This window comes from Ursus arctos, unplaced genomic scaffold (assembly GCF_023065955.2).
Source record: "Ursus arctos isolate Adak ecotype North America unplaced genomic scaffold, UrsArc2.0 scaffold_30, whole genome shotgun sequence".
In the NCBI taxonomy this organism is placed as follows: domain Eukaryota; kingdom Metazoa; phylum Chordata; class Mammalia; order Carnivora; family Ursidae; genus Ursus; species Ursus arctos.
Window position 1 is genome coordinate 23,446,940 of NW_026622986.1, and position 27,767 is coordinate 23,474,706.

At 40.3% G+C, this 27,767-nt stretch overlaps 1 pseudogene; it reads right to left on the minus strand.

Moving 5' to 3' along the window:
- Window positions 1–1,425: 1,425 nt before the first annotated feature.
- LOC113241319 (40S ribosomal protein S20-like) lies at window positions 1,426–1,853 on the minus strand (annotated as a pseudogene).
- Window positions 1,854–27,767: the final 25,914 nt, after the last annotated feature.

Here is a 27,767-nt window from a genome sequence, read left to right on the forward strand (position 1 = left end):
TTCATTTACTGTCACAATGTTCTACACTAAGGTATGATGAGCACTGGCCCATTTTATTGATGAGGAAGTAAGGCAAAGGAGACATTTAGTGACTTGCCCACCAATGCCAGGAAGTGAATTCAGGTCACTTGAGTTCTGGATTGGATATAAACTTTTAAGCTGAAAAATTCAGGGGTGAGCGAGTTTGAGGATTTGGAAACTAGGACTTTAAAGTGATCTCTGGGAAGTAGGCACATCCACATGACATGCTTTTGGATTTTAAAGACATTGCAAGAAATAGTCAAATAGAAATGACCTGAAGTGATTGGAATTTGGTAAGTGATGACCATAATGTGCTCTAGAAGGGCATCTGTGATCAGTAGTGGACTATCTTTTTTATGTGGGTGACTCGATATTTCTGGAGCATCCTCTGGAGCATCCTGTAATTCTACACACCTCCATGATGCTATTGCTTCATGTGAAATGCAGAAGAATTTAGGTCAACTGTCTTGTCCAACAACAAAAAGCATAATGAGTATGTTCCTGGATCTTTTTATTGCAGCCTTGTATACCAGTTGTTTGGAAATGCCTGAGAAGTGTACTCATCAGCATGTCTCTGGAATGCCTTTTAAAACTCCTGACACTTTGCAATCTCAGATGAAGAAATTTTGAATTGTGCTTTATTTGGACTAGTTTGACTATTAATAATTTTCCTGTCTTCCTTTTTCTATTAGACAAAAAAGATAATATACTATAATGTGATACTTTATTTTTTTTGGCAGAATTGCTTCTCACTTGTTTCAATTGTTAGAATATAAAGTTGATTTTCTTTTCCTGTCTTCATAGTAGTGTCAATTATTTTCATCTAACCTATGCTTATCAGCACACACTCCAATTTATGTAACCCTCTTCTGGGGGTGGGGGAAGTAGGTAATATAATGCTTGGGAAAATCAATGATTATCTATGAACGTGCTTTGGTTAAAAACCTACTTGTGCCTTAATTTTAAACTTAGACCTTCATGAATAAATACTATATTTAAAAAGACAAAAGGACACTTAAGTGCTTTTACTAATCTTTTAGTTAACTTGAATGGATTTCCACCCCCTTGTCCCAGCTGTAAGGATGAAGATGAACTGAAAATTTAATATTTTTAAAGTGACTATCGTGCGTGGTTTAAGTGGAAGGGTAACTGTGGGAGTGGTGTTTTATAAACTTGTCAATCCCAAGATCTTGAGTCTTTTATTTTTTATTTATTTATTTATTTTTTAAAGATTTTATTTATTTATTTGACAGAGATAGAGACACCCAGCGAGAGAGGGAACACAAACAGGGGGAATGGGAGAGGAAGAAGCAGGCTCATAGCAGAAGAGCCTGATGTGGGGCTCGATCCCATAACGCCGGGATCACGCCCTGAGCTGAAGGCAGATGCTTAACCGCTGTGCCACCCAGGCGCCCCGAGTCTTTTTTTTTTTTAACAACTGATAATCAGTTTATTAAAAATGTTGATTTAAGCATCTGCAGTGGTGACTTCAACCTCAACTCCTTGCTCAATACTGATGGAAGTAATCTGCTTAACAGTCTCAGAAGGATGGTGCCAATCAATGAGATGCCTATGGATCCTCATCTGAAAATGATCCCAAATCTTAGAACCTTCACCACAAGGAGTTTTTCTTGTAGTGATTCTGAGTCTTGGTAGGCATCCAAACTGGTCCTTTTACTTTGAGATTCTTTTCCTTGTGCCTCTGATCAAGTCAGCACATACCTTCTCCAAAGATTTTATGTTGCAGCTGGTAAGAGTAATTCTAATTTGGTGAACTGCCACCTCTGGTTCCACGGGTGTCTTCCTGGTGTTTTTAAAAGCCATGACTGCGGCGTGGCTTTCTGACCGACTTGGGTGAGAGGGAACAGTGGTGAGTCAGAAGCAGGAGCTGGCGTCCGAGGTTCCACTGAAGCTGCAACGGCGTCTTCCTCAAAGAGGGCAGATCTTGAGTCTTTGATGACCACGTCACTTCCTAGGAAATGGAAGCAAGCGGGAAGGACTCCTAGGATACCCTTTCTCTTAGCTTGACTGGCCCCACTGAACAAAATCTAAAGCCTCACAAAAACAACCACACACAAGCTTATTTTCTGTTTATGCACAGAAATCCTACCTTGTATTTCTAGCAATTCCCTAGTGTCTTGGGGGTCAGTTTTGCAAGGGAAGTGTCCAAGGCTTTGAATGCTCATCTGGGGCCAACCTCTGCTTCTACTGTACTTAATGTTCCCCCTGGGCTGTTGGCAGGGTGGTAGTGCTGCTCTGACCCAACCCCATCTTGCTTTGGGATGCTTACATTCTTTCATTAATGGCCCTCCCACTTCCTTCTTCTAATTACAGAATAATGACATGTACGCAGAAACTCTGCCGTCCCCAGTGAGTACCTCAAGGGAGAATGGTTCTTTAGCAACAAACACAGAGGACAAAATGGTTTCCTCTGATTCCGTTTTTGCTGATTATCAATGTGCCTCAATAATTTCACATGTGCAAGGCATTCTGGAAAATGCTTATAGCTGTAGGATAAGGGTAGAAATTGCAATGCCCATTCCTAAGTAGAATGACAAAGAGGCCTCCTAAATCAAAATAAAATAGAGTTCTAAAAGCAAGTAGACTATTAGAAAGAAAAAGATGAGGAGATCCTTGAAGATTTGGCAGTTGCACTGCTAGGCAGTGGGCATATGAGAAATTTAGGCTCCACTAAAGAATCTTATTGATTTGTCCATTGGTACCAACCTTGCCTTGAACTTATCATTACTTTTGAATATTTGTATGACCCAAGTCTGAGGATTTTTTTCCCCTCTATGACACGCAATAGTTCACATGCTGACTTTAAGCATATGACTTGGTAGTAAAACTGTAAAATGAAAATAAATGTTTTAGAGGATATTAGGTAGTAACTTAAATATCTTCTGATGGGGAATTCGTTTAAAAATGATGGACTAGCAATATAAGGCAATCCTGTGCAGTAATTTAAAAAGATTGAGGTAGATTTAGCTTACTGATCTGGAAAGATTGCTAAGTTTTATTTTTAAGTAAAAAAAGCAAGTTGTATCTGTACAGTATGATCCTATTTTTAAAAACAGCAACAAAGCTCCTATTTATGTACATAAATAGAGAATATTGTCTCAGATAATGACTTTTTCTCCCTTCCCCCATCTCTCTGTGTCTGTCTCTCAGTATGTCTTGGTCTGTCTCTCCATGTAGATATGTATTATTTGATTACTTTGCTAACCTAAAAGTTGATATTGAGTTTTATCATATACTTTTTGGGGCAACTTTCACTTTGAAATAAATTTAAACCTATAGGAAAATTTCAATTTCAAGAACAGAACACAGAAGTCCTATATGCCCTTCCCCAGATTCACCAATTGTTGATATTCCACCATATTTTTCCATCTCTCTCTGTATACACATATTTTTTTCAACCATTTGAAATTATGTTGCAAATGGTGCAATGTTCCTTTACCTCCAAATGCTTCAGTGTGCATTTCCTTAAAACAAGAACATTCCCTACATAGCCATAGGATACCCATCAAAATCAGGAAATTGACGCAGATATTGCACTATCTTCTACTCCGCAGATCCCTGCTCAAATTTCCCTGATTGTCCCTGATTGTTTATACTTCCAGAATCGCACACTGCATGTAGTTAGCATGTCTCTTTAGTTGTCTTCAATCTGAAACAAGATATTTAGTCTTTATCTTTCATGACCTTGACATCTTTGAAGTGTCCAAGTCAGTTACTTTGAAGAATGTCCCTCAATTTGGAGTTGTCTCATGTTTTGTCATAATTAGATTCAAGTGTATCTTGAGAATATCACAGACATGACCACATGTTCTTCTCAGTGCATATTATCAGCAGGTACATGGTATTGATGTAACCTATTACTGGTGATGTTGACTTTTATTATTTGGTTAAAATGCTGTCTGTCAGGTTTCTCCACAGTACAGTTAATTAATGAGTACTTTGTGATGGGTTATTAGTAAGTATTGATAAGTATTCATTAAGATGTTAATACATATATTGTGGGGAGATACCTCAAGACTGTATTAATACCTGGTTCCTTATTAAACATTTACCCATTATTTGTGGCATCCACAGATGCTATTCCTGACCCAATTATTATTAACATGGTGGATAAGTAATCACATAATGCTACCATTTTTTCTACACGTATTTGTTGCCATAGGGTAGAGCTTCCTCTTCTTATTTATTTATATCAGTCTGGATCCATGAATTCCTGATTTATTGAATGAGTTATTAATTACTAACTCATTAATTACTAGCATTATTTACTAAGATGCTCAAGCTGGCCCAGATTTAGCCAGTGAGAGCCTTTTCAAGCTCCTGTGACTTTTGACAGTTACCATGATTCTTGGAGAACTTCCTTATTTCTGCCATAAGAGATTTCAGGCTGATCTGATACTTTGCCTGCCCTAGCCCTGGAGTCAGCTATGTCTGCAAGGAGCCCTAGTTCCTTTTAGTTGAGATTGTTATTTAGAAATCAGGGTTTAGGCCTTAAAAGTGCTCAGAGCTACCAGAGTGTAATCGATTCTGGGTCCTCTCAGTGGGTAGAGCTATACACACACATGCACACATATACATATGCTATCTACCTCGGTAGACATATCTCTATATTTTAGATACCCTGTGTTCATGTCAATGCCCCTGATTACAATCCAATATCACATGAGTCTTGCCTTTTCCATGTTTGTGCCTCCCTTCTTCAACAGTGAGAAGACTGGCTTCCATTATCTTTAATGTATGTGATTAATTCTTTTGCACATGACCAATCTCCCATTCATGCTGTCTTATCTTCAGTGCTTCAGACTCACATTGGCCAGTTCAGTTCAAGAGCAAAGAGATTCCCCCCAGCTCTGGTGGTATGCCAGCTGAGAGTTCCACATCTATATTGTTTTGAATGAATCTTGACTATTTTTTTGAGGGGCTATAATCTAGTGATTAAGTGTGAGTTCTCTACAATCAGAATGTCAGGTCTACATAGTAGCTATGTCATTTGCTAGCTGTGTGATCTTGGGCAAACTCATTAACCTCTTCTAGTCTCTAAGATTCCTCTCTTCAAAGGGAGGCCATAAACAGGAGAAAGTAAGCCACCTTGCTACTTCTTGCTCATTGGGTATAGATCCTGAGTCTCAGAATAAAGGGTGCTGCCTTCCCTGGTCAAGTAGCCAGTGATGGAAGAATGAGCAGCAACCTTCAGCAGGCCACAATGGGTGGGGTGGAGAGTGTGAGAGGGTTTCAGAGGAGTGGGTGGCTGTATCAGCCATCGAAAAAGGGGCTTGCCTATAATATCAGCTCACTTGGGATCAATACAACCCAGTGAAGAATGATGAAGTTCAGGTCTCCGTCAGTTTATTTGCAAACTAAAGATGGTGATATGGGTTAACCTACTTTAGAGTATTGTTGTGTAAGGGTCAGCTGAGCTAAAGTTCTCCAGTGCATAAAGTGGGGGATACTTAGAGAACATTTCCTACCCCCTCCTCCTTCTAAAAATAGTACATATTCACTGTAGAAAATTTAGAAAACTCATCTAAGCAAAAATAAAGTAATTGCTATCACCAATAATCTCATCAGGCAAAGATAACAACTGTTTACATTTGGGATGGGTCCCAAGTCTTATTTCTAAGCTCATCAGGTATAAGTCACTAACATGGAATTTCCCCCCCTTCCCCCTCCCCTCCCCTCCCCTCCCCTCCCCTCCCCTCCCCTCCCCTCCCCTTCTTCTCTCCTCTCCTCTCCTCTCCTCTCCTCTCCTCTCCTCTCCTCTCCTCTCCTCTTCTCTCTCTTCTCCCTGTGTGAGGTAAAGACCATATTCTCTCCAGATACCACTCCTTAACTCTCCTGAGCCTCTTGCTGGCTGGACCCAGCAGTACAGTACTCCCTCCATAAGGCAGAGGGCAAGCAGGCCAGGGTCCATGTGTGCACCCTGTGGACAATGCACCATGCACTCCTCCTGGTGGGCACTTCTGTCTGTGGCAGCATCCTCAGATGAAGTTCTTCTTCCTTCCCAGGTGCAGAAGGCCAAGGAACAGGTTCCCTCACTCTTTGATAATAATGACTTGACTACTGAGGAAGCTGGCTGCAGTCCAGATTCTGGGGGAAACAGCAGGGCGAGCATTTTTTATTCAAGTGCCACTCCCTTGCTGGCTCTCTGGGCTGAGGTGTTTGGGAGAGCAAATGTGGCTCTAGAATAGATTCAGAGGATGTGGGGGATCATCTTGCCAGGAGATAGTCACACACTGACTCATAACCTTCCCACCCCTCCTGTCCTTCCTTTGATGTTGGTGTCAGCTTATCTGGCTGATCCACTGACCATATGCTTGGCCATTTCATTAACATTTCCTCAAACATTACATAACACTATGTTTGTGCCTAGGGATAAATGGGAGGAAGAAGAATATGTAAAAGTTAGCTTTTTTTTTTCCCCTCAGAATTTTTACCACATAACTAATGAAAGGATACTAGTCCAGTTCAAGTTGGCTCTGCGGAACTTTCGAGTACTTCCTCTAATGACTCACTGATCTTCCCATCAGTTATGTCCACCAACACTCACCAGTCTGGGGTACAGTTCTGGCACTGCCATCTTAATATTTTCTGTAATACACACACTAATATGTGCTAGGTACTCCGCCCAAACTTTGTTCCTCACTTCTGATCAGTGGTTTGGAATTTCACCCTTAGAGATTTGAGACCTTTGTGTCTGGAAGACTTTTTCACCAAAAAGAGTCTCATTAAAACATAAATAACCCCTGAGCTGTTTCAGTGAATGCACTGCTGTGTGTTAGTTGATACAAGCTCTGTAAGGGAAGGGGAGAGAGAGGAACATACCAAGGGAGATGGTAACAAGGGACCTAGGAGGTCCTAAAGCCAAGTATAATGTCAGCACATTTGAGGAGTTTGCTTGTTTCATCATTTAGCGAGCATCTGGATATAGCTCATTTCTTTTCCTTTTTTTTTTTTCTTTTTTGACTCTTAGAGGAATGGGCTCAATCATGATACTTCGTATCAACAGTATTCACTGTATCTGTTGAAGTAATAGTTCTGGGAGGAATGGCACATTTTGGGAATCTCAGGATGCTGATAGTAATTTCTGAGGAAATGGATAGGACTCTGATTCAGGGAACGAATGTGAAAAAGGCTCTCATGGTTCTTTGGCTTTTATGTGCTATGTAAGCAGAGACATGCATTCCTGGATCTGCCTTCATACCCTCACAAGAGCCAGCTCCCAGAGCCATGGCAAACCTTGAGAAGATAATAGCAGGAACTATTCCTGATAGAATGAAATTATGTGAAACCAGCTACAGAAGGACTGAATTCAAGAGATTGTATGTTTATAGCAGCATTGTCCACAATAGCTAAATCATGGAAGGAACCGAGATGCCCTTCAACAGATGACTGGATTAAGATGTTGTGGTCCATATATACAATGGAATATTACTCAGCTATCAGAAAGAACGAGTTCTCAACATTTGCTGCAACATGGACGGCACTGGAGGAGATAATGTTAAGTGAAATAAGTCAAGCAGAGAAAGAGAATTATCATATGGTTTCTCTCATCTATGGAACATAAGAGCTAGGAAGATCGGTAGGGGAAGAAAGGGATAAAGAAAGGGGGAGTAATCAGAAGGGGGAATGAAGCATGAGAGACTATGGACTCTGAGAAACAAACTGAGGGCTTCAGAGGGGAGGGGGGTGGGGAAATGGGATAGACTGGTGATGGGTAGTAAGGAGGGCACGTATTGCATGGTGCGCTGGGTGTTATACGCAACTAATGAATCATCGAACTTAACATAAAAAACCAGGGGTGTACTGTATGGTGACTAACATAATATAATAAAAAATATTATTATTAAAAAAATAAAAAATAAAAAAATAAAACCACCATACCACCACAAAAAATAAAAAATAAAAATAAAAATAAAAATAAACTACCAGTTAGTAGTACTTTGCAAATGTCAGCCCTAGGAAATAAATACGTTTACATGAATTGGAGGGAAAATCATGAATTTTAATTTTTTGATTTGATTATTGTTTCTCATGTATTGAGTTTGAGAAGTTCTTTGTAGATCCTGGATACCAGTCTTTTACCTGTAGTGTCATTTGCAAATATATTCTCCCATTCCATGGGCTGCCTCTTAGTTTTTTTGACTGTTTCCTTGGCTGTGCAGAAGTTTTTTTTTTTTTTTTTTGATGATTTTTTATTATATTGTGTTAGTCACCATACAGTACATCCCCGGATTCTGATGTAAAGTTCGATGCTTCATTAGTTGCGTATAACACCCCGTGTACCATGCAATACGTGCCCTCCTTACTACCCATCACCGGTCTATCCCAATCCCCCACCTCCCTCCCCTCTGAGGCCCTGTTTGTTTCTCATAGTCCATAGTCTCTCATGTTTCATTCCCCCTTCTGATTACCCCCCCTTCTTTATCCCTTTCTTCCCCTACCGATCATCCTAGTTCTTATGTTCCATAGATGAGAGAAATCATATGATAATTGTCTTTCTCTGCTTGACTTATTTCACTTAGCATTATCTCCTCCAGTGCCGTCCATGTTGCTGCAAATGTTGAGAACTCGTTCTTTCTGATAGCTGAGTAATATTCCATTGTATATATGGACCACATCTTCTTAATCCATTCATCTGTTGAAGGGCATCTCGGCTCCTTCCATGATTTAGCTATTGTGGACAATGCTGCTATGAACATTGGGGTGCATATGGCCCTTCTCTTCACTACGTCTGTATCTTTGGGGTAAACACCCAGTAATGCAATGGCTGGATCATAGGGTAGCTCAATTTTTAACTTTTTTTTTTAAAGATTTTATTTATTTATGTGACAGAGAGACAGCCAGCGAGAGAGGGAACACAGCAGGAGAGTGAGAGAGGAAGAAGCAGGCTCCCAGCGGAGGAGCCCGATGTGGGACTCGATCCCAGAACGCTGGGATCACTCCCTGAGCCTAAGGCAGACGCTTTAATGACTGCGCTACCCAGGAGCCCCTCAATTTTTAACTTTTTAAGGGACCTCCACACTGTTTTCCAGAGTGGCTGTACTAACTTGCATTCCCACCAACAATGTAGGAGGGATCCCCTTTCTCCACATCCTCTCCAACAATTGTTGCTTCTTGCCTTGTCTATTTTTGCCATTCTAACTGGCGTAACGTGGTATCTCAGTGTGGTTTTGATTTGAATTTCCCTGATGGCTAATGATTTTGAACATTTTTTCATGTGTCTGTTAGCCATTTGTATGTCTTCATTGGAAAGGTGTCTGTTCATATCTTCTGCCCTTTTTTTGATTTGTTTATTTGTTTCTCATGTATTGAGTTTGAGAAGTTCTTTGTAGATCTCGGATACCAGTCCTTTATCTGTAGTGTCCTTTGCAAATATATTCTACCATTCTGTGGGCTGCCTCTTAGTTTTTTTGACTGTTTCCTTGGCTGTGCAGAAGCTTTTTATCTTGATGAAGTCCCACAAGTTCATTTTATCTTTTGTTTCTCTTGCCTTTGGAGATGTGTCATGAAAAAAGTTGCTGTGGCCGATGTCGTAGAGGTTGCTACCTATGCTCTCCTCTAGGATTTTGATGGATTCCTGTCTCACATCGAGGTCTTTCATCCATTTGGAGTTTATTTTTGTGTATGGTGTGAGAGAGTGGTCAAGTTTCATTCTTTTGCATGTAGCTGTCCAATTTTCCCAGCACCATTTATTGAAGAGACTGTCTTTTTTCCACTGGATGTTTTTTCCTGCTTTGTCAAAGATTAGTTGCCCAAAAATATTAACGAAAATATTAACAAGAATATAGAATCTCTAAGGGCGGAAATGAGAGCAAATCTGGCAGAAATTAAAAAGGCTATGAATCAAATGCAGTCAAAACTAGATGTTCTGACGGCCAGGGTAAATGAGGCAGAAGTACGAATTAGCGAATTGGAGGATGGGATGGTAAAAGAGAAAGCTAAAACAGAAACTTGGCTCAAAAAAATCCAATCTCAAGAATGTAGGTTACAGGAGATTACTGACTCAATGAATTGTTCCAATGTCAGAATCATCAGCAACGCCGAGGGGGTGGAGAAAAAGAGAGGTCTAGAAGAGATACTTGGACAAATTGTAGCTGAAAACTTCCCTAATCTAGCAAAGGAAACAAGCATTCGTGTCCAAGAGGCAGAGAGGACCCCTCCCAAGCTCAACCATGACAAACCTACACCACGTCACGTCATAGTGCAATTCGCAAATATTAGATCCAAGGATACACTATTGAAAGCGGCCAGGGCAAAGAAATTTCTCACATACCAAGGCAAAAGTATCAGGATTACGTCAGACCTCTCTACACAGACCTGGAATGAGAGAAAGGGTTGGGGGGGCATTTTCAAAGCTCTTTCAGAGAAAAACATGCAGCCAAGGATCCTTTATCCAGCAAGGCTGTCCTTTAGAATTGATGGAGAGATAAGGACCTTCCAGAATCACCAGTCACTGACCAATTTCATAACCACAAAACCAGCCCTACAGGAGATATTAAGGGGGGTTCTATAAAAGTAAAACGGCCCCAAGAGTGATACAGAACAGAAAGTCACAATCTATAGAAACAAAGACTTTACTGGCAACACGGCATCATTAAAATCATATCTCTCAATAATCAGTCTCAATGTAAATGGCCTAAATGCTCCCATAAGTGCCACAGGGTTGCCGATTGGATAAAAAGACATGACCCATCCATTTGCTGTCTACAAGAGACTCATTTTGAACCTAAAGATACATCCAGACTGAAAGTAAAGGGATGGAAAACCATCTTTCATGCCAATGGACCTCAAAAGAAAGCTGGGGTAGCAATTCTCATATCAGACAGATTGGATTTTAAACTAAAGACTGTAGTTGGAGATACAGAAGGGCACTATATTATTCTTAAAGGATGTATCCAACAAGTGGATATAACTGGTAGTTTAAATACAACACTAATGTGTTGTCTCACTTCTGGAGGCTGAAGTCCAAAATCAAGGTGTTGGCAAGGCCGTGTTCCCTCTGAAACCTTGTGCAGAGAATCCTTCCTTGCCTCTTCTAGCTTCTGGTATTTGCTGGCAATCCTTGGTGTTCCTTGGTTTGTAGACATCACTCATTCTCCACCTCTGTGGTCACATGATGTTTCCCTGTCTGTTTCTGTGTCTCTTCTTTTTTCTTTTTAGAGACACCAGTCATATTGGATTAAGGGACAACTCACTTCAGTAGAACTCTGAATAGCCTCATTTCCTGCAACACTTGCAATAGCCTCATTTCCAAATCAGGTTGCATTCTGAGGTACTGGAGGTTAGGACTTCAACATTTCTTTTTGGGGGGCACAATTCAACCCACAAAACATATTAAAGAAATTAAAATTCATGACTTTTTTCCTGATCCATGTAAACATACTCTCCACTTATCCTCCCAGAATAATTCTCTGTGCTTCTTGCTCTATAATGAGTTATAGGAGGCTGAGCTCTGTAAGCTGCCTGCATTTTGGCTTCTTTTTGGTTTGGTCAATGGGAAGCACTGGAGGAGATCAAAGGGCAGGAGAGGGAGAGGCTGGGTATTAATTTTTCCTATCCCCTGCTTGTATCACTACAGTTTTGGCAGTGGGTTCATTTTCCCACAACTATAAATCCGTTTATGCAACCCTGCTTCCAGGGCCCCATCTCCCTGTGGGTCTGTGGTAACCTCCCCTTGACTTTTCAGACTCACGGCTTGGGATGCTTTTTGCCTTTCCTTATTGGTTCCCTTAGACCAGCTCACATGCATGTACATAGTCCCTCATTAAGCTCCTTTAAAATAAGACTGAGTGTTCCATCTGTTGCCTGCTAAGACCCTGAATGATACAATCACCAAAATATATTGCCTTGGGGAAATGTAAATGTTGTGGTGGACAATCCCTTCTTTTGGGGAGTTATGATTCTTGATTGACTAGTAAATCTCAATCCAGGTGGTATTCCAATAGTGATTTTCTTTTTTTTTTTTTTTTTAAGATTTTATTTATTTATTTGGCAGAGAGAGAGACAGCCAGCGAGAGAGGGAACACAAGCAGGGGGAGTGGGAGAGGAAGAAGCAGGCTCCCAGCGGAGGAGCCTGATGTGGGGCTCGATCCCAGAACGCCGGGATCACGCCCTGAGCCGAAGGCAGACGCTTAACTGCTGTGCCACCCAGGCGCCCCCCAATAGTGATTTTCTATTTCCCTCATTTCTATCTTTATTAATTTGCATTTTTCTGAAAGGAAGAGTTGTCCCTTCTCCTTAACTTATTTATTCAATTGCTTATTTATATCATACGGTCTCATGGATATTAATTTTGTTCTTTGGCTTATAACCCAATGTTGTTTTTTATTTTATTGCTTAATTTGTTCCAGCTTCAGACACTGGAAGCTCTTTCAGGTTAGATTTTGTGTCCTTTTAACATGTCACCATTCTTTTTAGTACATCTGTACTTTCTGGCATCATAAGATGCTTCAAACTAATCAGATATTTTGTTGGTCCTGATCACTCTAAGAGCCCCATTTTCTTTAATTGGACAATGGTATTTAGAAACCAGGATGTTGGAAGTAGGTGTGTTCACTGCCACCAGGTGTCACTACTTCTAGGTCTTCTCTGTGGCAGAGCTAAGAAATATATGTATTTATACTAATGTGTGTGTGTGTGTGTGTGTGTGTGTGTGTGTGTGTATATATATATATGAGTTAATATAAACACCCATATATACATTTATTTCTCTATTTGTGTGTGTATACAATATATATATGGAAAACCATGAGTTTGAATTGGAAGGAGGTGGGGTAAGGAATTAGATACTACCTCAAATTTATTCTAGTGAAGGTAGCTAAAGACATCATACTTTTAACATGGGAAGCAATTTTAATATCCAGTAAAATAGTACTACAAGCAAGAAATATATTAAGGAACAAAGAGGGATGTTATATCCCGAGAAAAGGAATAGAGCAAGAAGATATAATTGTCATGAACATATATGCACCTAAAAAAATACCCTAGAAGTATAAAAAGCAACTGACAGTATAGAAGGGAGAAATATATAACTCAATACATGTAATTGAAGGTTTTAATATAATTATCTTAGAAATTGATAAAATAAGCAGACTAAAAGTAAGGAAAGATACAGATCAGAATAATGCAATTAAGAAACTTAAGCTATTAGGTGGTGTAAAAATTACTACAAACCTAGTGGTATAAAACAACATAGACTTACTCCCTTATAGTTCTAGATGCCCCTAGTCGAAAATAAGTTTAGGAAGTTGAAGCCAAGATGTCTTTAACCTTCTTCCTTCTAGATTCTTGAGAGGGAGAATTGGCCCTTGGTGTCTTCTAGTCTCTGCTTCCATCATCACGTGCCCTCACCCTCCTCCTCTGTACTCAAATCTCCCTGGCCTTCCTCTTAGGAAGACACTTGTGATTGCATTTAGGGCCCACCCAAACAATCCAGGATAACCTCCCCATCTCAAGATCCTTAACTTAATCATACCTGCAAAGTTCCTTTTGTCATATAAGGTAATATTCATAGGTTCTGGGGATAGGACATGGATATCTTTGTGTGCTGTTATTCAGCCTAACACAGACACAGAATTAAAACTTGACACCAAACAGAGAATGCACACCTTTTCCAAGCACACAGAGTATATACAAAAGTGAACACATACCAGCCCTGAAAAGAAACTTTATTCAATAGATTCCAAAGAACCAATATCATATAAATCTTATGCTCTGATTATTATGGAAAATGGTTGGAAATTAATAACTTAAAGATATTTAAGACAAGCAATCCATGTCTAGGAAATTATGAAATACTTAGAACTGAAAAATCAACTACAATACCATATGTCAAAAAATGTTAGGCCACATCTAAAACAAGAGTTAGAATAATGCTGTCTGATAGAACTTCTGTGATGATGGAAATGTTCTATATGTACTCTGTTCAATATGGCAGCTGCATACCTCATGTTACTCTCCAGTATTTGAAATGTGGTTAGTGTGGCAAAGAAACTGAAATTTTAAACTAAATTTAATTTTAATTTTAAATTTTTTAGAGAGAGAGAGTGCAAGCATGGGAGTTGGGGGGAGGGGCAAAGGAAGAGGGAGAGAGAGAATTTTAAGATTTTATTTATTTATTTGACAGAGAAAGAGCACAAGCAAGGGGAGCGGCAGGCAGAGGGAGAGGGAGAAGCAGGCTCCCCGCTGAGCAGAGAGCCCGATATGGGCCTCTATTCCAGGACCCTGGGATCATGACCTGAGCTGAAGGCAGATACTTAACCTACTGAGCCACCCAGGTGCCCCAGGAGAGGGAGAATCTTAAGCAGGCTTCCCACCCAGTGTGGAGTCCCACACGGGGCTTGATCTCACAACCCTGAGATCATGACCTGATCTGAAATCAAGAGCTGTCGGATGCTTAACTGACTGAGCCACCCAGGTGCCCCTAAATTTAACTTTAATTAACCTCAAGTTAAAGTTAAATAGCTACTTGTGGCAAGTGGTTACTGAACTGCACAGCACGCAGAGTCAGAGGGAAGTTTGTATCTTTAAATTTTCCTATGAGAAAATTAAAAAGGCTGAAAGAATTGGGCTAAAGTACAGTTGGGAGAAGCACACCCCTTATCTCATAGAGTTAAGGGCAAAATAAAAAATAATGAGAAATAAACAAAATAAAAAATGAATTATTTAAATAGATTAATAAGAGGGAAAGAACTCTGGTAAAACTGATTAAGAATGAAAGAAGTTATGAGTAAATAAAGTACAAGATTACAGGGATAATAGCCATAGAGCAACAGGGGTGGAAGCCCTGTTTATGGTGTGACCTAGAGTGCTCAGGTAGATGTGGTAGAACGTCCATGGGTTGTGGATGCCATCTTAGCATTATTTCAATTTCTACTCTCTTACGAAATGAGTCAGCAACAGTAAGAAGAGTGAAAATTTCATTTCAACTTTATAGCAACACTGCTCCCCAACTCTGACACACACAAATGGAATTCTCATTTCATCATGTAATACTCAGTGGTAGGGAACTTCCAAGCCCTTGATTCTTGCTCTATATTCCCCGCATGAGCCTTACTGCTTATTCCGAATGGTTTTATTTATTTATTTATTTATTTATTTATTTATTTATTTATTTGAGACAGAGTAGTGGGGGTGGGGCAGAGGGAGAGGGAGAATCTCAAGCAGGCTCCATGCTCAGCACAGAGCCCAACATGGGGCTTGATCTCACAACCTTGAGATCATGACCTGAGCCAAAATCAAGAGTTGGATGCTTAACAGGCTGAGCCACCAAGGCACCCCTCACTGGTTTTCAACTCATAAGGCATCTGGTCCTAACAAGAAGTTAATGTGACATTTTGAATTCACAACTGTGCCCAAGTTAAAAGAGTAAGAAGTAGAAAGTTTCACGTTTTGATGACCAGAGATCTGAAAGATGTTAGTCTAAGCCGTAGCTCAACCTAAGGTCATCTTTCATGATATTTATAGAGCATTAATATTAAATACACATTTTGGTGAGACCAGAGTCCACCAAAAACAGAAGCAGTGTAATTTGGAGTGAGATGTGTCTTTCTATACTATCAAGTGCTTGTTTCTTATGCAGCCAAATCTAAACTTTGAGCTTGAGAGATAGAGGATTTTATGCTTTCAATTTTCTCTCAACTATTAGTCTCAGAGTTTTTGTGCAAGAAAGGGTGAATAACAAGTCATATGTAATATTCGTTTCTTAAGCTGTAAGAATAGTGTAACAATAGTACCCACATAATATTTCTCTGTACCTCTACCACCCAGCATATAGCAGCTCCAACCTTCTCTTCTTTCCTCCCTCAAATTACTCTCAAAACTATTCCCAGAGCTGCTGGGAGCATATATGATTAATGTTACACACTACCTCCTTCAGGATTGAAGCACTCGTTTCCCCAACTGCCAGGAGTGCTGGTGGCTTTGAGCTCTCAGATGAATCCCTTTCCCAGAATTGCCCTCTGTTGAAGAGCTGCCCTGTCCGAAGCCATGCTCCCTTTTGGGACCAGCCCGTATTCAGTGGCTGGTCAATGTGGTCGTATCAAGACCCAGGCCCTTTGCCTTAATTTGAGACAAATCTGAAGAGCCATCCCCAGAGCTCCTCATTGGATCAGCTGAGGCCTTTAATGTTACTGCATTGCACTTCATCTTCTCTCTTTGCCCAATCCTATTTGCAACAGAAATCAATCCCAGGAGTACTCTTTGATAAGCTTTCCACACGTCAATCTCCAACTCATACTGCTTGCCAAGGAACCCAACCTGAAGAGTTGGTTGGAGTTGGTTCTAGGAAATAGACTCCGGAATTGATTTTTGTTGGGGTTCACCTACCAACCATCTGGCAATAGCTGCATAATTGGTGATGGTAAAGCAGGAGAGATAACTGCTGGTGTGCAGCCAAGTTACCATTGTTAAACTTTTTACTAGCTGGACTAGGGATCAGGGCTAGTGAAGGGATGGCACTGGAGGTAGGTATGAGTGCAGTGTTTCAGGTATTTTTGTAAAGTGGGAATTATTAATTTTAAGGAATATGGAATTAGATAGCTGTTGCTGGAGAGAATCAATGACTTGGAGAAAGACAATGACAGGCAGACAGTGATTATTTTTTTTTCTTTTTCCTTCCCTCCTTTCGTTCTTCCTTCCTTTCTTAGTAATTTCTTACCCATTATTTTCAATGTTCTCTCTGGAATTTCTAGTCACTAGATATTGAACCTCATGGGTTGATTTCATTTTTTTCCCTGTCTTCTCTCTTATCTTCATTTCCACACTTTCCTCTTTCCCTAGAACCAAGCCCAGAAACTCTGTGATTCAATTCCTCCAGAGAGTAACAGTCAGTCTTCTCTGGGGGTAGAGGATGCAGAGGGGAGAAGCGCAGCAGCTTGGCTGCCTGGACTAGAAAGGAATGGTGTCTTTTAAGTGCTCTTTAACAAATTTCCAAATAATCCCCCACTCCTCCCAACCTTCAGATTACTTTGTGTTCCCAAATTCTAAACCTTTCAGAGGAGTGGGAAAGGGAGTAGGAGGGATGGAAGGGCGCAGTTCAGTGGAGATTAGCTTGTTTACCATCTTGTATCCTTAGACATGTGGGTTTCAGTCAGCAAAGTCAATTACCACTCTCCCTCCAGTTTCCTCTTATAGCTCTTGTCTTCTGTTCTTTTTCTGTTCTTTTTATCCTTATGGATTTAGACCCTTTAAATTATTGTGGTGGACTGAATGTTTGTGTCCTCCCAAACCCCTGACCCACACCAATGATGGTATTGGAGGTGGGGCCCCGCCTTTGGGAGGTGGGATCATGATGAAATTAGGGTCCTTGAAAGAACAGGAAGAGGGACACTGGCTCACATAACGCTCTTTCTCTGCTCTGTGAGGACACAGTGAGAAGGCAGCCATCTGCAAACTAGGAACCGAATCAGCTGGCACCTTGATCTTGGGCTTCTAAGCCTCCAGAACTGTGAGACAATAAATGTCTGCTGTTTAAGCCACAAACACAGCTGCTATTTTGTTAGAGCAGCCAGAGCAAAGACATTGTTTTACTGTTGTTTTAGTTAAATTCTTTTACTGTTATTTTACTATTTTTTAGTTGTTTAGAACTTGCAGTAGAGCTTTGAACCATGTCAGGAAATATATTCACTTTTTATTTCAAATTCAGTATCTCTTTAACAAATTAGATTATATATAATGCTTTATAATCTTTTTTTAAATTAGTACAGTATAAATATATTTTTATATATTTTTATATAAATATAGTTTGTGGTCAAAAGGGGACCAGCCCTCCTCATTCCTTTGTCACCACCTGCCTATAGTATACCATGCAAGAACATAAGTATGGTTACCACCCCCATGCCCAAAGAGAAGAGGCATTGCAAGAGGCTGTAAGTTTTAGGTAAGGAGGGGTGTGAGCACAGGATGAACCATTGTCACGGTGCAGCTGCTGGGAAAGGACGTAACACATGTGGTTTAGGGAAGATGCCTTTTTACTTTGAAACTGCTGGAGCAAAACTTTATAGATACCTAGACACTATCTATGGGCAAGACATCCTAATGACTGTATCGTGAGATGGACTAGCCACTCTCATAAGGTTATAATTCTATCTGCCTTTATTCACTCACCAGCACTGCCCTCAGTACCCACTGCCTATTCTTATGGCTGCCCCTGGTGGGGTGAAAATACCCCTAAGTGGCAGGCTGTGGAGCAGGAAGAATGGTGAACTGGCCTGGGAAATGGGCCCATGTGGGGAATCTCTGAATCCACCCAAAGATTAGGGGCCCATTGAAGGAAGCTAATTAGGAGCCTGATAGATCAGTATTACCTCAGAAGTACTGGAGGAAGCTATAACGATATAAATACAATCCTGAAGTTTAGAGATTTGCTGAGCATTGAGCAGAGAATATCTGCTTTTTTCAGTTTACCTGACACATCAGCCCTTTGAATTTCAGCTGTGCTTTTGAGTGGAAAGCAGAAAAGCTTTTGCTTATGCTCTCTAAGGAAGATCACATTGTAATTAGGTGGGATTTCTTTGTGAGGATTAAAAAGAGGGGTAAAGAGAATTCTGGAAATGTGAGAATAGGCCAATCTTAATTTGTGGCACATCCCGTAATAGTCAAAACTAGTTTCGCAACATTTAGGGCATTTTCAACAGTCTCAGAGTGTTTGAGAAATTTTTAACAACAACAACAACAACAACAAAGAAGTATGACCCCATTTTAATTCATTTTTTAAAAAAAATAACTATGAGGAAAGGGGGAGGATGTGAAATCAAACAATGACACTGTTATTGGCCTGATCTAGAACCATGGCTGTGTTTGTGGGTCTTAAACCTGAGTGATCTGTTTCCTGCATCTTCTTGCCATTCCTCTCTTGGTTGGGTCACCTTCCTTTCTCAACATGTACAAGGAGGATGGCCCCTTCCACTACTTTCAAGGACTGATATTGGACCCCTGAATTCTGCTGTGAGTGTTTGTCTTGCTGGGATGTGGGCTACTGCCTGGGGGCAAGGGAAATCTTCCCTCAGGGTATAGTCCCAGTGTCAATCACACTGGGACAGGAAGTGCCTAGACACACAGCTCTCAGGAAGGAGAGAGAGCTCCTTTCTCTCTCAGGGTCTTGTCTCTTGAACCTGGTCTCTAAGGTGTCTAGATGAGCGTGAGGGGTAAAATGGTAATTACTAGACAGACAGACATAAGGGGAGAGTTACTAGAGGAATTGGCTCACACATGGAGCCAGGTCCCATGATCGGCTGCCTGCAAGGTAGAGAACTGGGAAATCTGGTGGTATAATTCAGTCTTTGTCCCAAAGCCTGAGAATCTGGGAGCTGATGTGTAAATCCCTCACTAAATCTCGAAGTCAAGAGGTGGCAGCACTGATACCCAAGGGTAGGCAAAGTTGGATGTCTCATCTCAAGCAGAGAGAGCAAATTTGCCCTTCCTCTGCCTGTTTGTGCTATTTCGGCCCTTAGTGGATTGGCTGATGTCCACCCATTTGGGAAAGGTGGTCTTTACTCAATCCTCTACTTCAAATGCTAATCTCTTCCAGAGACATCCTCACAGACATGTCCAAAAATACTGTTTTACCAGCTACCTGGGCATACCTTCACACAGTCAACTTGACACATAAAGTCAACCATCACAGCCACATACTAGTATCAGCTGAACTGTGGAGGAGAAGGGACAGGTGTGGCTTTTCTTGGGCTGGATGTGTACAGGGGAGAGCAGTGCCTCCCAAGGTTGTTGTGGCAGGACAGTGATGAGTGGGATCCCCAAGGAGAAGTGGATGTCAGCAGGACATGGGCTGTGAGGGCAGCCATCCTTCCCCATACAAGTTATTATTTCATTTCTGGAGGCCAGTAGGTTTCCCTTATTGTACTTAGCATACTTGCTCATACGCCCCACTGGCCCCTGAGCTCTAAGAAAGCAAGAATCCTGTCTTGTTTGCTCATATCCCTATAGGAGCCCTTCACTCAGAATCTGCTATGTCATGGGTTCTCAATAAATATCTTTTGAATAAGTGAGTCCCACTGTTAGTGTTTCACCTGTGAGTTCTAGATGGAAAATGACAAATATTCTTAAGGCATTCTGACAATGGCACCAAATGACTACATTCCCTCTTAGATCAGCCTTGTTAGTCTTCTCTTTGGAGAGATCACTTGAGCCAAAACTTTGACTTTTATCTGTGACCCTGTTTAGAAATAATTATGTTGGAGCCATGTTACCTTGGAATGTTTCTATGGTATTTTTTTTAAATTGAAAAATTAATATTTGCATATGGTTAAATAAAGTCAAACAACAGGACATATCTTGAAAAGTGTCTTCTTCCCAGTCCAGATGTTTAGAGCCCCTCTCCAGAGGCTGATACTTCTTAGGCATATTTTCATAAGTTATCTGTATAAGTATAGACACACACATGTATGTATTTATATAGGCATATAGATGTGTGCACACATTTAATACAATTTGAAGCATACTATATAACTTGTTTTTCAATTTGCTTTTGTCATTTAAAACATATCTTGGAGATTTTCCATGTTGCCATATGTAAATTAACCACATTCCTTTCTTTTAAAAATCGTATTAGAATAATACTCACATATGATTTAAGTTTAAACCATATATAAAGATTTATAGTAGAAGAAAATCATCTCCCTCACATCCTCACCTCTATCCCTGTTCCCTTAAAGGCAACCTCTTCTACCTGTTTCAGTCTTTGGTTTTCTGATGGATAGTACAATATAATAAATAACATGTTTATGCTTCTGTTTATTAATTTGAGTTGAAATATTATCTATTGACATTCAGATATGATAGATGACCACCTATCCCACTAATATGGTTTTGTCTTTATCAATTCTAAACATTACCATGAATTTTCAGATAAGACAGGTGAGCATTTGGCTCCTTACTCTGCCCTATATCTTCCTGATATGGCTTCAACTCTACTTCAATTCCCCGTACTGGGATCAAGTATTGTTCTATAGCGGGGTGCCTAAGAGATCAAGTATTGCTCTATAGGGATCAAGTATTGTTCTATTGTGGTGTGCCTAAGAGTAGGCACACCGCTATGTATCAAGTATTGCTCTATAGCGGGATGCCTAAGAGAGTTCCCTTAGGCACCCCGCTATGGATCACGTATTGCTCTATAGCGGGGTGCCTAAAAGGTTTCTCTTAGGCACCCCGTTATAGATCTAGTATTGCTCTGCAGCCTCAGACACTGCACATAACTGTTTCTCTTTGCATCAACGACAGGGAGTCCTTTTGACTTTGAAATGTAAGAATATTAGCAAACCAATCCTTCTCTCCAAGTACATCACTGCCTCACGACTTGTTCGTTTTTCAGAGTCTCTCAGCTCTCCCTTTACTTTGCCATTGTCAATTTGATAATGTTTTCACCCTATTCTGTAACCGTAACGAAGTCTTCTGCGATTTCCTGGTACCTGTGAGTCATATACTGATTAGGACTCTTTTAGTAGCAAGTGACAGAAAACTCAACTCACACAAATAAATCAGGAAAGGAAATCCAGGGAAAAACATAGTCTATGCAAAGCTTAGTATTTTCAGGACCTGGTTTCTCTCCATCTCTTAAATTCTGCCTTGTGCTGGTTCCATCCTGGGAAAGCTCTCCCCTCAAGGATACAAGATTATGGCAGCTGCTCCAGTCTTATACTTTCTCTGAGTTAATCCAGTGGAAAGAAGAGAAAGTTTCTTCTTTTTTTTTTTTTTTAAAGATTTATTTATTTGACAGAGAGAGAGAGACAGGCAGCGAGAGAGGGAACACAAGCAGGGGGAGTGGGAGAGGAAGAAGCAGGCTCCCAATGGAGGAGACTGATGCAGGGCTCGATCCCAGAATGCCGGGATCACGCCCTGAGCTGAAGGCAGACGTTTAACGACTGAGCCACCCAGGTGCCCCAAGAGAGAAAGTTTCTTCCAAGTCAAATTTGGGATTTATTCTGATTGGACAGTGCGTTCTCATGTACATCCTTGAACCTATCACTGTGATCGGGGCTTCGGGGATGTTGATTACCTAACACCCACCTCTGGAGCCAGGCCTAAAGTTCTAGAAAAGGACAGAAAGAGTTCCCCAAAAGGAAACTGGGGTGCTGTTACCAAAAGAAAGGATGGATGCTGGGCACCAACAATAACAAATACCCACCCTAGACCACAAACTCTAATGTCTATAGTGTTCTATTTACATAAACTTGTGAACTGATTCAGTGAAAGATACAGAGAGTGGTGGTTTCTGTGATCTAACAGTGATGCGCTAATTCTTTTAGAATGTCATTAGCCAAACAAAACACATCTTTAGGCCTAATTTTGCTTTAGAGTCACAAGTATGCAACTCTTGTTCTGTATATTAATTCTGAAAACTGAAAAAATGGTAATAGTGTTTATATTATTATAGCTTTGTAAACAGTTTTTATAGCACAGCAAATTAATGTTTTCAAATTCTCTAGGACCCCTGTCATGACTTGTGTGGCATCCACAGAGAATGTTCCTGGTATCAAGTTGCAAAGATTCTCCCCCTTACCCTCCTCCCATCACTCAGAATCCAGCTGTGCTGTAGTTTACTGCATACTCTACCATACTTTGAATGGCAGATATTGCTGCCTAATCCACGCCATTCTCTCATTCTTCCTTTCTAGGATATTTCCTTTTTCTTTGCTTATTGTAATTGATGTTAGCAGTTCTTAAATGTCCTGTGATACCTTTTGATCTATTTGTATTTTCACATGAGGGAAGAGTTTGAATACTGGGAGCTCTGTAAATGTTGGTGAGACGCATTAACTTATGGGTTCACTTTATTTTTTATTTATTTATTTTATTATATGTTAGTCACCATACAGTGCATCATTAGTTTTTGATGTAGTGTTCCATGATTCACTGTGTATTACACCCAGTGCTCCATGCAATACATGCCCTCCTTAATACCCTTCACTGGGCTAGCCTATCCCCCTACCCCCTCCCCTCTAAAACCCTCAGTTTGTTTCCCAGAGTCCACAGTCTCTCATGGCTCATCTCCCTCTCTATTCCCCAACCCCTTCATTTTCCCCTTCCTTCTCCTAACGATCTCCTTGCTATTCCTTATGTTCCACAAGTAAGTGAAACCATATGATAATTGTTTTCTCTGCTTGACTTATTTCACTTAGCATAATCTCCTCCAGTGCCATCCATGTTGCTGCAAATGTTCAGTAATCATTCTTTCTGATAGCTGAGTAATATTCCATTGTATATATGATCACATCTTCTTAATCCAGTCACCTTTTGAAGGGCATCTTGGCTCCTTCCACAATTTAGCTATTGTGGACAATGCTGCTATGAACACTGGGGTGCATATGGCCCTTCTCTTCACTACATCTGTATCTTTGGGGTAAATACCCAGTAGTGCAATTGCTGGGTCATAGGGTAGTTCTATTTTTAACTTTTTGAGGGACCTCCACACTGTTTTCCAAAGTGGCTGTACCAACTTGCATTCCCACCAACCCTGTAAGAGGGTTCCCTTTCTCCACATCCTCGCCAACATTTGTTGTTTCTTGCCTTGTCAATTTTTGCCATTCTAACTGGCATAAGGTGGTATCTCAATGTGGTTTTGATTTGAATTTCCCTGATGGCTAATGATTTTGAACACTTTTTCATGTGTCTGTTAGCCATTTGTATGTCTTCATTGGAAAAGTGTCTGTTCATATCTTCTGCCCATTTTTTAATTTGATTATTTGTTTCTTGGGTATTGAATTTGAGAAGTTCTTTATAGACCTTGGATACCAGCCTTTTCTCTGTAGTGTCATTTGTAAATATCTTCTCCCATTCTGTGAGTTGCCTCTTGTTTTGATGATTGTTTTCTTTGCTGTGCGGAAGCTTTTTATCTTGATGAAGTCCCAAAAGTTCATTTTTGCTTTTGTTTCAATTGCCTTTGGAGATGTGTCATGAAAGAAGTTTCTGTGGCCGATGTCGAAGAGGTTACAGCCTATGTTCTCCTCTATGATTTTGATGGATTCCTGTCTCACATCGAGGTCTTTCAACCATTTGGAGTTTATCTTTGTGTATGGTGTGAAAGAACGGTCAAGTTTCATTCTTCTGTATATACCTGTTGAGTTTTCCAGCACCATTGAAGAGACTGTCTTTTTTCCACTGGATGTTTTTTCCTGCTTTGTCAGAGATTAGTTGACCATAGAGTCAAGGGTCCATTTCTGTAGTCTCTATTCTTTTTTTTTTTAAAGATTTAATTTATTTATTTGACAGAGAGAGAGAGAGAGAGACAGCCAGCGAGAGAGGGAACACAAGCAGGGGGAGTGGGAGAGGAAGTAGCAGGCTCCCAGCAGAGGAGCCTAATGTGGGGCTCAATCCCAGGACTCCAGGATCATGCACTGAGCGGAAGGCAGACGCTTAACAACTGAGCCGCCCAGGCACCCCTGGAGTCTCTATTCTGTTCCATTGATCTATGCTGTCTTGGTGATCGCAGCTTTGTAGTATAGCTTGAAATCAGGCAACGTGATGACACCAGTTTTGTTTTTCTTTTTCAACATTTCCTTGGCGATTCGGGGTCTTTTCTGGTTCCACACAAATTTTAGGCTTGTTTGTTCCAGCACTTTGAAAAGTGTCATTGGTATTTTGATCGGGATGGCGTTCAAAGTGTAATTGCTCTGGGTAGCATAGACATTTTAACTATGCTTATGCTTCCGATCCATGAGCATGGAATGTTTTTCCATCTTTTTGTGTCTTCTTCAATGTCTTTCATCAGTGTTCTGTAGTTTCTAGAGTATACATCCTTCACCTCTCTGATTAAGTTTATTCCAAGATATCTTACGGTTTTTGGTGCTATTGTAAATGGAATCCATTCCCTAATTTCTCTTCCTTCAGTCTCATTGTTAGTGTATAGAAATGCAACTGATTTCTGTGCATTGATTTTGTATCCTGCCACATTACTGAATTATTCTACAAGTTCTAGTAATTTGGGGGTGGAGTCTTGTGGGTTTTCCACATAAAGTATCATGTCACCTGTGAAGAGAGTTTGACTTCTTCTTTGCCAATTTGAATACCTTTTATTCTTTTTTGTTGTCTGATTGCTGTTGCTAGGACTTCTAGTACTATGTTGAACAATAATGGCGAGAGTGGGCATTCTTGTCTTGTTCCTGATCTTAAAGGAAAGGCTCTCAGCTTTTCCCCATTTATGGGTTCACTTTAAATGGACAGGAAGAGAACTCTCAGCTATTATGTAGGGGCTGAAATAAAGAAGCAGAAGGTCTTTATTCTTGGATATTCACATCCACACTAGTTACCTTTGTTAGTTCTTTAGATAGTTCATCAAATAGTTTAGATAAGAACTGATTAGACAGTTTTTTTAAAAAAAATTATTTATTTGAGAGAAAGAGAGAGAGAGTGTGAGCATGAGCAGGAGAGGGGCAGAGGGGCAAAGAGAGAAGCAGACTCCCCGCTGAGCAGGGAGCCCAATGCAGGGCTTGATCCCAGGACCCTGAGATCGTGACCTGAGCTAAAGGCAGACATTTAACCCACAGAGCCACCTAGGTGCCCAAGATTAGACAGTTTTTAAAAGATACATTTTAATAAGACCCTGACCCCACAACTTAACTTTTATTTATTTATCCATGTTTACTTATTTAATTTAATTTATTCATTCATTCATTTTATTTATTCACCCACTCATGTTGTAGACTGTTTGCTGGTATCGGAAGATATAGGAAACTTGACTTTCATAATCAGACCTTCAATTAATTTCACATTTTCAGACCTTCTCTTAAATTCCATTTCAACTGTTGCTCAAGCCAAGAGGTTCCATGCAGTTGTACTCAGCATGCTGGCTTTCTGTTTTTAGGGTTTTTTTCATTAATTAATATTTCATCTGATTTTTGTTTTATAGGAATTTGTTGAGTTTTCTTGTATGTTAAAAGCCTTCTTCCTGTTCTCTTTGGTATTGTGAATTTAAGCCTTAAAAAAATTCCATTACTATTTTCTTAATTATTTCTTAAAAAGGGAAGGATATAAATACATGTGCTTACTTAGCATACCATATTAAACCAGAAGTCTCTACATCCTTCTTTTTAATAGCTGCATAGTGGTCAATTGTCTGGATTTTTAAAATATATATTAAATTGTCTCTACTGATTAACAATAATTTTGTGATTCCAAACACTTTTGCAATAAATATTTCTGGACATATCTCTATGTATATGTATATCTGTAGAATAAATTCCTAGAGGTAGTGTGTTGAATTGAAGGCTATTGGAAAGTTCCTCTTTGGAGCATGTGTGTATTTTTGGAAAGTGATATTGTAAAGTGATTAAATGCATGAACTCTGGGGCCAGGCTGCCTGGACTCATAATCCTGGCTCTCTTGCTTAACAATGTTGTGACCTTGGGCAAGTTACTTAAGTTTCTGTGTCTTGTTTTTCTAATGGGTAAAAATGAGAATTAATAATATCACCTTTCTTCTAGGGTTGTAAGGATTAAATGAGTTAATTTGTTGAGACTCATGACTGATAATAAACACTCAAAAACCAATATCTGTTACTGTTATTTTAGCTAAGACTTAGCTACCATTAGCTAAAAAGAAGCCACTGCATGGGCTGGAGCTGGCACTCCGGCGAGAATTCCTGGGCATGCCCCTGAGGGAGGTGAGGTGATCCACATGGAAGGGCTGCAAGCTCAGGGCCAAGAGAGATACAACAGGTCAGGGGAGGACTCAGAGGTTTTTTGCCCAGGAGTCTACCAACTGTAGCCACTTGAAAGGTGCATTGTTAACTGTTGTCTCTCTAGTTCTAGACAGTGCTTGGCATATAGTTGAGTGAATAAATGAATGAGTGAATGAAACCAAGTTTAAGAATTATTTTTACTTCTCTTTAATTCCCTCCTGCCATCTGCAAGCCATCCTTGCTTCACTGTAAACGTGCTTGGTAGGGAGGGGACAAAGAAGGAGCCATGTGAGGGAAGCATCTTGGAGTCACCCTGCCTGAGAGGACCATAGTGACCACAGCAGAAAAGAGACAAAACACAGTTCCTAGGGCTCCTCAGATACACCTGGTTAGGGAGCCTGCTAAAAGCCTGGACTTCCTGCTATCGTGGAAGGGGCGTTTACACTGGTTATACTTGGGTGTTAAAGGGAGAATGATCCCTCAAGACTGGGAAGTTGGTATACCCGGGATAGCACAGGGCTCGCGACATGGTAACCTCTCAGTAATGGCAGCTTTTTATATTTTATTTCTAAATTTTGGTAAAGACTAAAGTAAAGTCTGCATTTGATGCTGTATGCACCTTCCTCAAGCTGTATCTGACTTAGTGTATGATGGCCGTGACCTCCCATTCAAAGCAATGTTCTCAGTACAGCTGCCATGTGAATAAGATGATTGTCAGGTTGAGTGAGACTCAGAGATCAGATGGGGTAGCAGTGATCTTGGACTTTTCACTAGCCCTTCTCAACAGCATAACCTTGTGTTAGTCTCTTGAAATTTTGAAGAATTGTTTTCTGTCTCTGTAAAATGGGGGATTAGTGCTGTGATATCTACCACCTGTTTGGGCTTAAGAGCACATCTTGACATTAAATTAAAAGAGAGAGAAAATGAATAAATTAGAATGGGTAATATACCCTGAAATCTTGATCTGAAAGTCACTATTAACAGTAAAACCATTATAGTATTATCTTTCTCCAACATTTCTAGCAGATGCTTGGCTAAGGAAAAATCTCAATTTTGAGCATATTCTTATAATTGATTATTATTTTTCACCATTCAC